The sequence below is a fragment of the Belonocnema kinseyi genome, chromosome 1 (genome assembly GCF_010883055.1).
Source record: "Belonocnema kinseyi isolate 2016_QV_RU_SX_M_011 chromosome 1, B_treatae_v1, whole genome shotgun sequence".
NCBI classification, from domain to species: Eukaryota; Metazoa; Arthropoda; class Insecta; order Hymenoptera; family Cynipidae; genus Belonocnema; species Belonocnema kinseyi.
The window spans coordinates 13,297,578-13,304,826 of NC_046657.1; positions in this window are offsets into that span (position 1 = coordinate 13,297,578).

Sequence of the window (7,249 nt, forward strand, 5' to 3'; positions counted from 1 at the left end):
GAACAGTAAAAATCTTCCCGCTGCGTGGCACATTCTTAACACAACTTTTGCTTTTTAATTTATTTTTCATCGCGTATGTGGGGTTTCAAAGAAATTAAGTTTCTTATTTTTTAAATGCTATTTTTTACGATTAAAACCAAAAGCAGAAATATCAAAAAAATATTCGTGACAAATAAATCAGCTTCACATTCTCATCGGAGAAGATATTAGATTTGTGTAACATTTGACCCCTCCCCACCAGTTTTTGTCAAATGTCCACGTTTTGAGACCCCCTGAATCCGAAAAATAGGTTTTTACGAATGTGTCTGTTTTTGAGACCACTCAATATTCCACTCAAAATTCAAAAATTTTCTTTACGGATGTTTATTGTATCCAAAAAGTTGAACAATTTATCCTGATTACTTTTCTCATAAAACCAAAAATTACCAGAGTTAAAGTATTTCCAAAATACCAAAAAACACTAGAAAATGAACCTGTTAAGCCAAATAACATACGATATGAAAAAAGCCAAGAGAAGAAAAGGTTTGCTTTCTAAATGCCCTAGAAGATTAGTATAACAACGTTTTGAATTTTCTTAAAGAATCAAAAATTCTAATTTTTATAGCACACGAAAAACTTTATATCATAAAAAATATTAGAAGTGAGCAAATTCAGTTTATGGAAAAACGATTAAAGCTAAAATAAAGTGCTTAACAACCAAATTTTTAAAAAAGAATTCGAATTTTTTCAAACAGGACAATGAAAGTAAGTCTGTATTAACACAAATGTAAGTTATGAGTTATAATAATATACACTTATGGAAATGATATAAAATGTCAGGGATAAACTTGAGTGCAAAACACGAGATACGCGATGAGAATGTATTCGTTATATTCATGTTTGGCGACCCCCTGAATCCGAAAAATAGGTTTTTTATGCGAATGAGTCTGTCTGTGTTCTTGCGCTCGTTCGCGGGCTGTAGATTTTTGGAAGTTAGTACGATAACTTTAGAAATAATTGACCGATTGGATCGGCCTTTTCTATACTTTTTTATTGTTTCAAATATCAATTTACCTGTACACTGACTTCACAGTGCCGGCAGGCTCTGCAGATAGATCAGCAGGCCATTTCGGCAATCCTTGAGATAGATGCGGGTGCATATGTTGCTCATTACGACGTCAGGCCCTGGCGATATGGCATGCTGGCATCCTGCTATTAGCATAACTGTTGAGGGCAAGCAGGATGGCACGACATATGCTAACGGCAGGATGCGAGCATGCCGTTTAATTAATTTGTGTGGCGGTTAGGAATTAGTATCGATTTTATGAGTGTTAGATTACCCGGCTTTTTTTGTATTACAATAATAAAGATTTTGTCTAACAAATTTGGGGAATGATAGCGAACATGCTAACGGGCGTCCCCGCACACTTTCTTTGTAGGTTATTTCACAAAATTCTAATTTTGCTTAAGATGTGTGTGTGTGTTTCGAGGTTATGTGTGTTATGATCTCCTGTAATTATTCTTGAGTACTATTGACAGAATCGGTAGGACAGAGACATCCATTATCGGAATGACAGAAAGCTGAAAGACGACCCTAACCTCAAAATATTACATATGAATACATATTTTATTCAGCACAATAATTTTTTTTATCATCCCTCAAACAAGAGTCCGAGGACGTCCGTTATGATATTTATAGCATCTCCGAATTCAGTTTTAAACAATTTTGATTTTTGTGGGAAAAAGCCTGGGGAACTGTACCCGATTGACCATACGACAACGTATCACATGTCCACAAATTATGGAGAAAAAATGATGCAGAAAACTTTCACTTTACTTATATGGTGGTTTGGAACTATTATGATATTTAAAAAAGTATTAAAATTATAATTAAATTAATTACATTGGACCTGATAAATTGAAAAACTCACTTAGGAAACCTGAGAATGAATTATTATCATTATTTTATTATTAAAAAAAAACATTTCTGTGTTGAAATGTTGTCACAGGCTTATACTGCCCTAACATATCGAAGGCATTTTTGGTTAGAGATGGATTTTTAATTGATCATTTTTGCACAGGGCTGTCCCGGTATATATCATCAGTCACGGACGCATTTTTATAATGCAATCAAGTGATCTGACAAGAGCAGTCTGCCCAGACATATTGGGCAATGCCTGGTTTTTACCCCATCATTGACGGACTGGGTTGCAGTCAATTACACGATGGAGGGACCTACAGCTTAAGGTGGGTTCCGAACCACCAGTGATGTTTCTCAGATGCATTTCGGGGCTATTTCTTGCCCTTGCTTCCTCCAGTTTGAAACACGCAGTGTCCAAATTGAATCTGTTTATTTTTCCTCAAACACCCGACAAGTACTTAGTCACATCTTCCAATTGAGGGACTTCGGTGCCTTGGTGGTCATTTGTTTTTAGTCCCAGTTCACGATAGAGCGTCCTTTCATTTGTCTGAAAGTTTTGATTTCGTTGCCTTCGTGCATTAATTTTCTTGTACCGACGCAGTCTGGCATTAATAACATCAAGTCTCTGTCGTTGAGAGTCTAAAATTTCATCCAATATTGCTACTGTTAATGTCTCGATGTGCCGAGGGTGAGTAATTTTAGTAACATGGTTCATCAGCTTTTTGGTTCTATGAAGCTCACCTTCAAGATTCAAATCACAAAGGTAGCAGAAAAAGCTGAGAAAATGGTCGCCATGGTGGCAAGGCTTATGCCGAACATCGCTGGCCCCAGAAGCTGTAAAAGAAGGATTTTATTAAGCTTGGCGAACTCAATCATTAATATTCTTGCCGCCGAGTGGAAAAGAATATACGAGGCCCGAAGGACGAGGAACGACAAAAACCATCGCGACCCAAGAGAGGCAACAAACGCTTCTAAATTGGGAGGAGCGGTGGCAAGCAGAGAACCTGGGTAGGTGGACTGCCAGGATAATAGGCGAAGTGAAACCGTGGTTCAACAAGAGACATAAGGATGTGAACCAGTTCCTCCCTGGTCACAGCTACTTCAAAGCCTATTTATTCAACTGGAAAAGAAAACCTAGCACTAACTGCGAATACTGCTCAAATGATGTAGATGACGCAGATCCGAATCCGGGGTCTGAATTGGCCCATCACGTCAGAATTTTAAGATATTTGAGATAATTTATCTAAAAAATGGCGTTTTTCGCTACTTTTGAGGTTATGTACAGAAGACACAATTTTTTTTAAAATGATTTTTTCTTCAGTTGTATCATATAATACTGTTCTTTCCCTTCAAGGTGAGTGTCGCATAGTTCAAATACCATTTTTCTTCACCAAGTTACGCCAATTTGAAATTATGAGATATGTCCAATCATGTCTTAAGTGGAAATCTCAAAAAATTTTGTGTCTTCTGTACATAACCTGAAAAGTAGCCAAAAACGCCATTTTGGGGTACATAACCTCAAATATCTAAAAAACCTGACGTGATGGGCCAATTCTTAAGTATTATAAAATCCTTTACAATTTGTATATTATCATCAGAGAAGGAATTAGATTTGATTTGATATAAGGGATGTAGAGAATTTTTGTGAAAATATGGTAGTCGCACGGCAAAAACTTCAAATTTAAAAGAATTCTCATCAAATTCAAACATTTTCCCCACTGTGCATCTCTCCCTTAGGTACGAAACCAAAAACTTATTTTTTTATTTTTTTGTTGAAAATATATTAACATAATTTAGAATCTTGGAAATACTGCGAAATTGATGAATGAAAAAATGTAATTTTTGATTTTCCATTATTTTTTTATGCTGTAAAAATTTGAATTTTTGATTTTTTTAAATAATTTAAAATGTTGCTATGATAATTTTGTAAGGTGTTCAGAAAGTAACATTTCTCTTTTATTGAATTTTTTCATATCGTGCGTAGGGCATCAACAACAATATTTTTCTTTTCTTGACTTTTTTTAATATCGTGCGGTATTTGGCTTCAAATGTTCATTCTACTGTGTTTTTTGGAATTTTGTAAACGCTATAACTCTGGTAAATTTTGGCTTTATGAAAAAAAGTCTTAAGGATAAATTGTGTGTCTTTTCGAATTCTATGAATATCGGCGGAGAAAATTTTTGAATTTTGAAATTGAATTTTTGGATTTTTATGCAAACTGGCTGTCTTTCGAACTTGACCTTCATTTTAAGATAGTAAAAGAATTTACACAAGAAAAATTTAATCAGTGAATTCTTACGAAAGTTATCGTGCTAACAAAAAAAAAAAACCACCCACGAACGGACAGACAGACATACAATAAAACATACAATAAAACATACATAAAACGTGGATATTTGACCAAAACTGGGTGGTTCAATTTTATACAAATCTAATATCTTCTCAGCTGAGAATATAACAACGATTGCGGTGATAATAAACCCACAAAAAAACGATTGCGATGATAATATCGACGTATCCATATGACAAGGTTCCATCTTGGCAGAACTAAATAAAAAGGTTCCCTACTTCAGAGGGCGTTGGTGTACCCAATACTATTTATATGTGATTAAGAGCTTCCATGTTTCGCGACCCGAGATGGCACCTCTTTATTTCGTCCTACTGAGATGGCACAATGTCATTAAGGCACGTCAATATACCCCCAAAAAAATTACTAAAAATTTAAGATATATTCAATTCCTGTTTAATCTGTCGTCAAATCTAGAAAAAGTGATTTTTAAATCTAAGGTGTATTTCAGGAAACAGTAAAAAGCCCAGGCAGACTAAAAATTTTGACTGATTTTAGGGCTAGTAGTAATTTTAAAAATAACGAACAACTTTGTTTATGTGGTTCATTTTTTTAATAGTTTAAAATTTAATAAAATCTTTTAAATTGTTTAAAAGAATTGAAAATATCTTGAAATATTTCAAGATATTTATATACATTTCTTCACATCTTTGAAATCCATCAATTGCCGCAATTCTTGTGTATGTTGTGTATATTATCATCAGAGAAAGTATTAGATTTACTTAAAATTTGACGCCCTCCCCTTATTTTTCAAATTTCCAGGTTTTTAGAGGCTCTGAACCATATGGTAATACGAAAATTAGTTATTATTATTTTATTAATACGGCTCACTATTTCGATGAGTTCGAGGAAAAAATATGTTAAAGCTATAGAGGGTGCAGAGTTTTTTTTAAAAATAGGTATGTCCTACGGCAAAAACTTCACTTGCAAAGAATTGAAAAAAAAGTAAAACATTTCCCCCCCCCCATAATTTTCAAAAGAAAGAAATTTGAAGGTTGGAATTCTTTGCAGATTTTCGCTATCATAAGATTAAAATTTGATATAAATTTCAGCCTGATACAACCCGTGTAAAAAATGCCGTAATATTCCCTACTTTCAACAGGGCACTAATTAGTTGTTATAACCCAGATAGCACCAGAGTTTGCAGCAAGCTTGCCTAAATCTTGCCATGCAAGTTTCGGAAGCTTGCATCGCAAGGTTCGGGCAAGCTTCTTGCAAATAGAAAAATATCCGTCATGTTGCAATATTGCTAAGGAAGATTCAGGAAATATTGCCTGTTAATCTTGAACTTGATCCATTGCGTATTAGTTTTGCATGGCACCTAGGGCTGCGCAGTTGTTTTTCAATGTTATAGCAGAATTCCAGGATACCAGATGCATGGTACTTGCAAAAAGAAATTTGTAATAAGACTTGCTCACGAATCTTCCATCAAAATATTCCCTCAATATTCCAGGCAAGCTAGCAGGAAAATTCCCATGGCAATGATCGCTCAATCTTGCTTCTCAATATTGCCACATGGCGGACATTTTCTTATTTTCCGGAAGCTTGCCCAAACCTTGCAATCTAAGCTTGCGGACCTTGCGTCGCGAGTTTTAGGCAAGCTAGCCGCAAACTCTTCTGCTATCTGGGAAGGGTACCTTGACTAGAAAATGTTATGGAGGCTCTTGTCAGGGGTTGGTAGTGTTACCTCTGTTTGTTATCTAGACAATTACAGGGAAGTTTATAAGGTCCTAATTTAATATTTAGACATGCACTACTCAAATACGAAAGGTATTTCCCTAAGTTTTTTAATATCTATGAAAATGAAATTTTAAATAAATTATAATCATAGGAGTCTTTCTTTATACAATAAATGCAAACCCTGACGGGTAGACACGCAGTACTGTGTCTATGACAATCCAGCCAGTGTTTGGTAGTGTTATGCTCCACAACTTTGATGTTTTGAGAGGTTGATGACTATAAGTCTTTCATTATTAGTTATTTTACTATTATTTACGGAATAATGGAAAGAAAAAGTGCTTTAAACAAAATGAGGCGCGTAAGTTATCGAATGAAAAAAAACGCACTGAGCAATCGACAACAGTGTACAAAAGTGACGATGCACAAGGCGAAAGTGAGGTTATGAATGTTCAGAATGATACTCGTGAAGGTAATTTATCCCATAATCAAGTTAGGAATTAATAGAAAAATACAGAAAGGATCAAGAAGGCACTTTCATATTTACTCAAGCAGAAGAAAGGCACACTCGCTTGAATCTGGATAGAGAGTCTAGGCTATTGCGTTATCTACAAAGCGTGACGTTCTTGTCGGGTTCTTTCTAGATTTCCCGTTCAGCGCCCTAATAAAGTTAGGACAAAATAACTAGCACCCCACCATAACCGATTCGCGATTTCTGCACAGGAAGCGGATGCCGGTTTGCCATACTCACCCGGCTAAAATCTTTATTACATTCTTATCAGAGAAGGTATTAGATTTGTGTAAAATTTGACCCCCTCCCCTCCCCAGTTTTTATCAAATGACCACGTTCTGAGACCCCTTGAATCCGAAAAACAGGTTTTTACGAATGTGTCTGTCTGTATTTCTGTCTGTATGCCTGTATGCATGCCTATCTGTGAGCACAATAACTTTTGAAAAAATCATTCCATTAGATTGGCCCTTAGTACACACTTTGAGTGTCCTAAGCTAAAGGTCAAGTTCGTTACCCAGCTATTTCGGATAAAAAGTCAAAAAGTTAGCACATTTTGAATATTTTTGAGGCCACTTTTTTTTAATTCAAAAATTTTCTGTGCGGATGTTTATAGTATTGAAAGTTGAATAATTTTTCCTGAGTAAAGTTTAAATCATAATAATACGTTTATGGGGATGATATAAAATTTCAGGGATGAACTCGAGTGCGAAGCACGAGATACAGTCTGTCAAGTTAAAGCGTGGGTGGCTTTACTCGCAGTCGGTAAGGTGTATCGACATGATTTTGGTGTCAAAATATTAAGAAGAGCTCCCTC